This window comes from Dreissena polymorpha, chromosome 5 (assembly GCF_020536995.1).
Source record: "Dreissena polymorpha isolate Duluth1 chromosome 5, UMN_Dpol_1.0, whole genome shotgun sequence".
Taxonomy (NCBI): Eukaryota; Metazoa; Mollusca; class Bivalvia; order Myida; family Dreissenidae; genus Dreissena; species Dreissena polymorpha.
In genome coordinates this window covers 83,473,006-83,484,087 of record NC_068359.1, presented here as the reverse complement: position 1 = coordinate 83,484,087, position 11,082 = coordinate 83,473,006, and the positions used below count along the sequence as shown (strand labels likewise).

Sequence of the window (11,082 nt, the reverse complement as noted above, 5' to 3'; positions counted from 1 at the left end):
TCATTAATAGCAATTTTAAAATTTTTAAAACTTTTTTTTTCGAAAGTGTATTTTCACCAAAATCCGATTTAAGAGATTTTGAGCTCTTTTAAATGAATATATCTCTCCAAAAATAAGGATGTTTGACTGGCTGCTTTAGACAGGTGTGACTGTATTCCTAAACATTACTTTGTAAAGTTGATTTGTCGTTCCGACGTCATATTGCTGAGAAGCCGACAAAGCTTTGAAGTTTCCGATTTTTTCTTTGATAACGTGCCGCTTTAAAAAGGCGGGAATTTTGCACACGAGTCTTACTCAGAAGTCAGTAACCATATTTGACTTGGCGGTCGGCAAGAAAAGTTGTGATTTTCGACTAGAAAGAATTGAAATCCAAACTTTCTTCAAACTTCAAAAGAATTCTTGACAGTAAGTACTGTACATAATTTTAATTTTCAGTTGTCTTAATATGCATTGATGTTTTAACATGCATTGATTTTTATGTTTTATGCCCCCCCCCCCCCCTCAGAGTGCATTTGCAGTTGTCCGTCCGTCTATCCAATTGTCCGTGGCATTCCTTCCGGGTGCGTAACTCCTAAACTGCTAAAATATTTAAGCTACAGTCATTTTTTCGAAAGTGTATTTTCCACCAAAATCAGATCGAGCTCCTGTAATCTGTAGATTTGAACATTTTAAATTTTATGGAGTTTATAGGTCTTTGACCTTCGAACCCTGCCTAGTCGTGACTTCTGGTGAGCGACCTAGGCCCCCAGGGCCCCTTCTTTATATCCCTTCCATCCACGTAGCATTGGTTTCTACAGACCGTTTGTCCGTTGACCGCCATAAGTTTGCCCGCTATTTTTCCCCTGAATTTGAATTCGGTTGGATTTCAATGAAACTTTACATGAAGTACTTGCTACTTTCATTGCGCATATTGCCCGGAAGTTCGGATTGTAAATTTTAGCGGAGCTATCAGACGAGTGATTTTAGCTCAGCTCATGTCGTGAGACATTCGTTTTCGACACGCGGTGTTCAATACAAGCTCTATTAACTAATAAAGTATCAATGTATAATAACTTATTATATTATTTCAGATGAAGGAAGCAATTAGGAGAAAAAGGAAGCAATTAGGGTGCTTGCCCAGGTCGAAGTACGACATTATTGTCAGATGTTTAAACGGATCGTTCGATGTCCCTGTGAAGAAACGGACACCTGAAGAGAATAATTGTTTGGCCATGATTAGAAAACGTAAGGACTTCGAGCTTGGTGACCGGGGTTCTTTATTGTGTGGCGGAAAGCAAGTCCTTGTGAAAGAAGATCTTCCTAGATTTGTTGAGAAGATGTTCATGGAAAACAAAGGATGTGGAGCAAGGGTTATTTACAACAAACTGAAAGTAAATTACACGGGGTTCTCGGAACAAGCTATCCTTGAAATACTGTACAATAGCAAGTATTACCATGAGAAGTATCCGAGATTTACAAACAAGCCAAAGCCAAAGACAATTACAGAAGAGGAACCAGGCAAAAGATGGCAGATTGACATAATTAACATGAAAAATCAAAGTGTTAGCTACAAGGGGTCCACATACAGTTATATTCTACAAGTCGTGGACGTTTATTCTAGGTACGTTATGCCAAAACCCCTGAAAACGAAGAGTTCGCGTGAAGTTGCAAAGGCATTAGAGGACGTGTTGATGGTTAACCTTGCCCCTGACATCATCCAATGTGACAACGGACTGGAATTTAAAGGCCCTAGTATGAAACTTTTGTTGAACAAGTACAACATCAAAATGATCAATAGTAGGCCGTATCATCCTCAATCACAGGGCAAGTGTGAAAGGTCAAACAGTGTTATAAAGGCCAAGATTCTATTTGCAACAAAAAGTAAACGTGGATTTAACTGGGTCGAAGGGCTTCAAGATTTAGCCTATGCCATAAACACAAGTTTCAAACGAGTTCTTGGGGGTCTCACGCCCTTTGAAGCCTACTACGGAAGAAGTCATGTTTTTACCAAAGAACGTCATAGTTCTCGTGAAATAAAGAAAACCATACGGCGAGCAAATAAAAAGGCTTACAGGTCGCTGTTGAAAAACGCAACTTCCCCAAGCAAGTACAAAGTAGGAGAGACAGTATTAATTCGCTATCCCTTTCGAAAATCCAGGGTGCCAACCAAAAGATATGTTATCGAAGGCAAGGTAGAAAAAGTAAAACGAAATGGTGTTTATATCGTGTCATTTCAAGTACCGAACAAACCCGAACTTGGATTCGTAAGCAAATCGGTTGGGGTCGAAAACATGACTAGCCTAACTGTTGCGTTAGAGAAACAACGAAAAATTAAAAAACATTCATTAAAACAGAACCGCTCAGAGAAACAAAATCACAGAACTAAGTACTATCATGTTTTAACACACCATGAAAATCTGCAGTTGTTGGATGGGGTGAATATTGCCATGGACCCAAATCCGGATGGAAATTGTCAATTTGCTGCTATATCGCATCAACTTGGTAAAATTGGTATATACAAAGACGTAGATGCTTTACGTAAGGAAGCAGTCCATCACATTGTAGAAAACAGATATTTCTATGAAACTTTTGTCTATGATGAAACATTTGATGAATACGTTAAGAATATGTCTAAGAATGGGACATACGGCGACAACCTCACGCTCATTGCACTTATGAGAGAATATAATTTGCAGTGCCTGGTAGTTTCTACCCGAGGACTAGAACACTCATCAATTGTGTCAGCAGATGGAAAGTTCGATGGTGATGTTGGAACAATTGCATTGGGGTATTTCCCAGAAGGATTTGGCATGCATTACGTTAGTATCCGTATCAATCAACGCGTGTACAAGGACATAATATCACGCTTAGAACAGTCGTATGACAACGGTGACTCTGGCGACAGCGCTGCGTCTGGCGACAACGCTGCGTCAGGCGACAACGCTGCGTCTGGCGACAACGGTGACTCTGGCGACAACGGTGACTCCGGCGACACCGCTGCGTCTGGCGACAACACTGCATCTGGCGACAACGCTGCGTCTGGCGACAACGGTGACTCTTGCGACAACGGTGACTCCGGCGACAACGGTGACTCCAGCGACAACGGTGACTCTGGCGACAACGGTGACTCCGGCGACACCGCTGCGTCTGGCGACAACACTGCATCTGGCGACAACGCTGCGTCTGGCGACAACGGTGACTCTTGCGACAACGGTGACTCCGGCGACAACGGTGACTCCAGCGACAACGGTGACTCCGGCGACAACGGTGACTCCGGCGACAACGCTGCGTCTGGCGACAACGGTGACTCCGGCGACAACGCTGCGTCTGGCGACAACACTGCATCTGGCGACAACGCTGCGTCTGGCGACAACGGTGACTCTTGCGACAACGGTGACTCCGGCGACAACGGTGACTCCAGCGACAACGGTGACTCCGGCGACAACGGTGACTCCGGCGACAACGCTGCGTCTGGCGACAACGGTGACTCCGGCGACAACGGTGACTCTGGCGACAACGGTGACGTCTCTGTGTGTTCAGCCCTGAAAGAGCTTCAAGATATGATAAACAATAGGAGGGCACAGAAGCGAACGACTTTTCCATTTCTGATGTTACCACTTCACATTCAAGTTGAAATTTTTAAGTTCTGCATACAATCAAACCCGTCAATCCAGTTTGTGTTGGCGAAGGTCGGCAAACCCTTTAGAGATTTAATAAGGTCAATGAGTTTGCAAACACCTAGAATTTACATTCGGCCGGATATTGGACTAGATACTAGTAACAGAAATCCTGTTAGCGTTCGTTTCCTATTAACAAGAGCGGGCAGAAACAGCGGTCTTATTTCGGCAATAAAAGAAATCATCAAGGGGCCAAAATGGGCAAACGCATGGCTGCGTTTGCGTGTTAGTGGAATCGGTTGGTATGATATCATAGATGTCATGTACAGACATTACAGGTGAAATATACATGTATATCGGTGTTTGGAAACCTGTTATGTTATTTTTGTGATTGATGATTATGTTCTTCTACCGGAAATTTGTTGTCATTTGCTCATTTACTGGTAACTTTTTACGAAGCACATTTGGGATATTTTGGCTGCTACTAAAATGAATGTATATATGTATATTATGTCTTGTCAAAATGCTACAGTTGGATTAAAATTTAAATGCTGTTCTATGTTCTTCAATATTACTTTGAAAAATCCTGTCAGTATACCAATAAATGAAAAAAGTACAAGTTTGTTGAATCTCTTGAATGAAACAAATTATAAAATACAAAATGTAAAATGAATATGTGATGATGATGATGACAAAACATTTGTGATGATGATGATGGTAAAAAAATTGTGATGATGATGGTGGTGGTGATGATGATGACAGTGGTTATGATGATTGGGGTTTGATGATTGTGGTGATGATGATGATGATGATGATGATAATGATGATGATGATGATGATAACAAACGTTTTGGGATGATGATGACAGCGATGTTTATCGGACGATGATGATGGTTATAATGATGATGATAAGTTTTTAGATGATGATGACGGCGATGTTTATCGGCCGACGATGATGATAATGATGATGATGATAACAAAATATTTGTGATGATGATGATGGCGATGTTTATTGGCCGATGATGATAATGATATTCTCATCGTCGTCATCATCATCACAACATCCTCATTATCGACCGAAAACATCGCTGTCATTATCATCACAAAAAAAACTTTTGTGATCACCATTACGATCATGATAATGGATATGATGATGTTGGTTTTGATGGTGATGATGATGGTGGTGTTGGTTAAGATAACAACGATGATGATCATTGGGGTGTTGATAATTGATGTGATGATGATGATGATGATGATGATGATGATGATGATGAGATAACGATGATGATGATGATGATGATGATGATGAGATAACGATGATGATGATGATGATGATTACGATGATGAGTGTGTATCATATTCGGAACGAATGTGGTACATTTTTCATCCGAATATGGTACAAGTTTGTACCATATTCGGTCAGGCATTTTACCCCAAAACTGCAGATACGTATATGGTACAATTAGACAGTTGTACCATATTCGGCCGAATATGGTACAAACTTGTACATATTCGTTTTTGTACCAAATACGGTCCGACAGAGCTTTGTTTCAGACAGAAATATATTGTTTGGTATTGTGATGAATGTATTCAAAGTTCTTGTTTATTACAGTATGATTTGAGTCGCGTTCTGGGAAACTTGGGCTTTATGCATGTGCGTATATTCTCGCGCATGTGCGTATATTCTCGCCTCTGATTAGCCCTTTTTAAGGACTTCACAAGCTAAATAGGGACGACAGTTTACCAGACACTACATTTTTGTCATAAACATATGTTCTTGCATAAATGTTGATAGTGTCGTCCCTGAAAAGCCTGTGCGGACTTAACAAGCAAATCTAGGACTACACTTGTTGCTCATGCGTTAAGTTCCTAATGCCTTTACAGCATGGGAATAACCCAGACGTTTTGTCTTTGGAAAGATCTTCACAAAGTTCCTTGATTCATGTTTGGATCGGGACCTCCTCGTCACAAGCAGAAACTACATCTGGGGCATTTTGACTCACAATCAGCTTAATCCAACGATTGTATAATTTATTATTATAAGACGTTCTATGTAACGTTTCATGTACCATCAATCAGTGCAAACTATCTGTAAATAGCTTAGCCAATACGTTTTTGGCAAGCGTTGCTCGCAGTTTCATCGCGCATGAAGATAGCGTATCATAAATATGCGCTGAAGTTTCAACAGGTAAAGGTAAATAAACATGGAGTCTTATCAAAATGGGAGATGCAAGCAGCTTTTATTATCTCTGATATCATAGGGCGTCCCCATTCCATACTGATAACACGCGAACGGACGATCTCGGAGTAGAAATCTCGATTATCTCGAGATAGCATCAGAATACCGATATAGACTTCCAGATTCTGAGGCAGGGGCAATGGAACCTGCTACATATGCGTGATTTATTAGAGTGATAACAATGTCTGGTTTATGTGAAATAATTGTCAATTATCTGCCTCTTAAACGCCGGTGTCAATTCCAGCGATTTCAACGCGCATATTTACCTGGGTGTTTCAACATCACATAATGCACATATAGAAAACGTAAAGTAGGACTATCTTAAGAGAAAACACTATCTTCCAAAAATGAATTATCTTTCACAGATGAAAATACTTTCGGTCCAAACCATAAAGGACATATTTTTATAACAGATAAACAAACATACGGACGCAGTTAACTTGACATGCCTGCGAAATGGCTCACGACCACCACAGTCATTATGTGGGTTCTACGAAATATTTTTTCCACAAAGTTTCATCACATGCAAACTTGTTTGGGCTCTTGTCCAATGACTTCACTGTATGGTTCTATAAATATCACTAAAGGCAAGACAAGCTTGAAACGAGTTGCAATCACACTAAATGGACATCACATCATATAACATTTCCTTGCTTGGCCGTGGACACATAAAAAGAAAGGACTGGACTCGTATTCACCAAAAAAAAATATTAGACTTAAGTCTAAGAATAAAGACTATTCTTTAAAATGATATATTCAACAATCGCTTGCATTTTGAGTCAAACTTGATAACAAACAACTCTATCTATATCATTCTTCATGTAGACCGTTTTTTTAATGACATTATCACCAGTGGAGGCCCGTGCAAGGTCTGAACTTGGTCACGTTAAAGGAAAAGTTGTGTGGCACCCCGGTTAGCTCAGTCGGGAGAGCACTCGCCCAGTCAGCGATGTGTAACGGGTTCGAGTCCCGGACTGGCTGCACAATGTTCTCACCCTGAGACATTTGGCGCCCAACGGGGGACCCGTGACGTTACCTGGGTATACTCCTACGGAGGCCCATGGTTAAATATATATCACCCCGTATCCCTGTATTCGAGGAAGAATACATATTCAAGTGGGGTGTATGTCACGGTCTGAACTTTGTCACGTTAGTGGAGTTGTGTGGCAGCCCGGTTAGCTCAGTCGGGAGAGCACTCGTCCTGTCAGCGATGTGTCCCGGGTTCGAGTCCCGGACTGGTCGCACAATTTTCTCACCCTGTGACACCTGTATACATTCAAACTCTGAACGAGTCTGTTGTTTATTCATAAGTCTATGAATGGTTTGGTGTATACGGGCCCTGGACATCACATCAACGAAACCACTTGTCTGATTGTGACTTATAAACTGTCACTCTACTGCACCCTGTAACATGCTTCGCATAGACAGACAGGTAGAAATGCAGTTGTCTTTTTTTGTAATAACACCAATCATCTATAATGAATGCGTGATGTTGTAATATGTCGACAAAGGAGATCAATATTATTATGCATCTATTAGCATACTTGTTTCAAGAATGAATCTGCTGCTGGCAATGGTGAGGAAATGAGGAGGACATTGATAATGAGTTTTATCATCATGGTTGTCATAATATGTATGAGAAGGACAACATGATGATTTTTATGATAAATATCATAATGGTAATGATTGAGTTTTTTTGTTACTGATGTTACTACTGCCAAGGCTAATGCTACTGAACAAGATGATTGCGTTGGTGATTATGATGATGATGATGGTGCTGCTGCTGCTGCTGATGCTGGCGACGACGATGGTGATGATCATAATGATGAAAACGATTACGACAATGATAAACGAAAGTTATGCAATGATTTATAAGATTTTCTTTCACTAGATTAACAACACTCCTTGTACTTGGAAATCTTCCAACAGATGTTAACAACCCTATTAAAACAGATGTTTCCACATATTGAAACCCTGTTAAATGTGTTTCCTAGTAAAAATCGCTGTGCGCAAAATGGCAGAAACTTAATTGACAGTTTGTTTTCTTCCGCGTTGTATTTTTGTCTCGTTCTCTCAAGAGCTTGTAATTTGTTTAAAAGCTAAAAAAGAGTAGAGAGTAAAACACTTCCCTGTGATCGTGTTCACTTGTTTTAATCAATATCGTCGGGATGATTGGAGTTAAGTGCAGTTTTAATGCAAACTGAAAGGTTTGATAAATAAAGCAACTGCGGGCTGGACAGATGGGCGATAAGCAACTGCGGGCTGGACAGATGGGCGATAAGCAACTGCGGGCTGGACAGATGGGCGTTTGACTGATAAGCATAAAGCGAGAACTAGGCATTCCATCTTAACCCATTTATGCCCAGTGGACTCTCCCATCCTTCTATATTGGATCAATTTATTTCCAAAATTAGGGGTGTCTGGTATACTTATTTCTATATTTAGAATATTTCTTACAGAAATTCATTTAAGCAAACAGCGCAGACCCAGATGAGACGCCGCATTATGCGGCGTCTCATCTGGGTCTACGCTGTTTGCAATGTCCTTTTTTCAGGACGCTAGGCATGAATGGGCTAATGGGTGTGTTCTGAAACATGTATGTTGGTAAGCAAACATGAACTATTTCGACCCTTTACCACTTAGATGCGTATTTTAAACCTTTACCGCGGAGATACGTATTTAACCCTTAACCACTTAGATACATATTTAAGCCTTTACACTTAGATACATATTTAACCCTTTACCACTGAGATACGTATTTAACCCTTTACCACTGAGATACGTGTTTAACCCTTTACCACTTAGATACGTATTTAACCCTTAACCACTTAGATACATATTTAAGCCTTTACACTTAGATACATATTTAACCCTTTACCACGTAGATACTTATTTTACCCTTTACCACTTAGACACGTATTTAACCCTTTACCAATAAGATACGTATTTTGACGCATTCGTAGTCCCTTAGAAAGTTAATTTTAATTAAGGACCTTTCTTACTTAATTCAAGTTTTAAAGGATTCATTTCCAATCTTAAGATACTGATGAGCAGCAAACAGAATAAAACCTGAACAGACTGAACAGTGACTGGTCGCTGGTTGCAAAAGCCATTTCCACTTTGCTTCTTATGGGGGAGAGGGTTAAACTGATAATGATATTGTTGATACGTAACGCTATTTAAAAATGATATTATCAAACATGTCCTAGTAGAAATTGCTATTTACAGTGACTTTTCTCTCTGTGGTTTATGAAATTTGAATGATTTTAGTTCATGTTCTGTTTTAGACTGTTGGCCGAACAAATTACATCGGGTAAAAATAATATTAATTACTGCATATTTTTGAGCATTCATTTGCGAGTATGTAACGTCAAATTATGTGTTTTCTTCTTAAAAGAATATTCACGGTATCAGAGTTTTGATTATTGATAGTTACAACCAGTCACGGGTCGATAGCACGAGATGATTTAGAAATGCATAAATACATAAATCGGAAGTATCCTCCATTACCGTGTCCGTGTGCTGCGTAGGTACACAAACTCATTAAATATTCGGTTGTATGAAATCAAAGAATTTGCACTTATGCATGGTTGTGCTATAGTAAGAAGGTTATGCAAAAACGCGTAATGGTGGTATATAGCCAAATTTTAGAGTATGTTTTGTAAATACCCGAGACCCCGGGGGTCTAGAACAGTTTCAGAGTGAAGTAGGACTGATGCCAATTCTCGCTGTGATGTAAGGCTGCGATTTTAATCAGTCGGTCTGAATACACTAAACGGTCGTGCAAAACTCGCACCGTACTATTTTTGAAAAAAGTTATTTGCGTGCAGAGACTGCACAAGCTAAGCTGGGACCACACTTTGACGCCATGAATTATGATCCGTTTTCCCAAAGCGAGCCTCAAATGCGTAAGAGAATCTTCAGGCTGACATGAGATGAAATTGGAAAACAACACACATCTACCCCTACTTTGACAGAAACAAGCCGTGTCGTCGTCTAATCATTCCATCTCACCTGTCAAATTGTGTACCCGACAAAGAACAGGATATTGTTGCGAAATAACAGCAACACAACCCTACGGTTGAAGTTTCAAATGACACATGTGAACGACTTAAGTTACACTGAAAGCTTTCGAAATGATGGTATGCATCCTTTTTGCTGATACTATACACCATGGTACATATTGCATGACAGGTTTTAGACATACAATCGTTGACATGCTATTCTGACGAAGGCATTGTTAGTTAACCAACGTATACAACAGCAACAACAACAACCGCAACAATTATTTCACCAATAAAGCTGATAGCCTACACTTGTTGATATATAAATACTTCTGGTTCAGATGACTGTACTTAAAATTTGATAAAGGAGGAAATAAAACAATCTTGCTGAAATTAATTCATAGTGTAAAATCTGAAAATTGTACGTGTTTATATATAGATTGTTACAATGTAAAACTTGAGTATTGCTTTGTTTTCCAAAATGATATACTTTTATTTTATGCTTTCCGGTGGTTTATAGAGAAATATCAGTGAATTAAAACTGATAATTTCACTGTTTCAAACAATGAAAATTATCAGTGAAAATTATCGATAATTTTCACTGGCTATGTTAAATGACGTCATTTTTTTTGACGAAATGACGTCATGTTCCCAACAAAATTCTTTAGTTAAACTCTTTAACAATGTTTATGACCTGTGAAATTAAGCATAAAATAAAAAGAAAATTTGTTGTTGAATCCAACAAATATCCTCTATGTAAAAAGATAAAAGATATTCCGAAAAACAAGTAAACAGATTTATATATCGGCAGTAAAACTAGAAGTATCACTGTCGTTCCTGAAAAATACATCGCATGCCGCTTTGTCAGAGGGCAAATCAGTTTTAACAACTGTTGTCCGTGAAGTTTGCTCTGGTTTTATGTACAAAACAAGCAAATTCGTTGAGATATCCCCCGCCAATAGGCTTCTGGACACTCATACCAAGTTTCAATGAAATCCGCAAAAGCACGTCCATGATATGGCTCTGGACACACACACAAAGCATTATTTCAAGATACAAATGGCCATAACTCTGGTATTATCAGATGGTGTACAATGCTATTTGGCGTGCATCATCCTATTATCCATATATATATATATATATATATATATATATATATATATATATATATATATATATATATATATATATATATATATATATATATATACTCATACAAAGTTTCAATGAAATCCGCCAAAGC

At 39.2% G+C, this 11,082-nt stretch overlaps 1 protein-coding gene across 11 annotated transcripts in view; it reads right to left on the bottom strand.

The window, feature by feature from the left end:
* LOC127882005 (uncharacterized) overlaps window positions 1-11,082 on the bottom strand; it is a 146,050-nt gene that overhangs the window by 24,630 nt on the left and 110,338 nt on the right. The window lies entirely within an intron of this gene.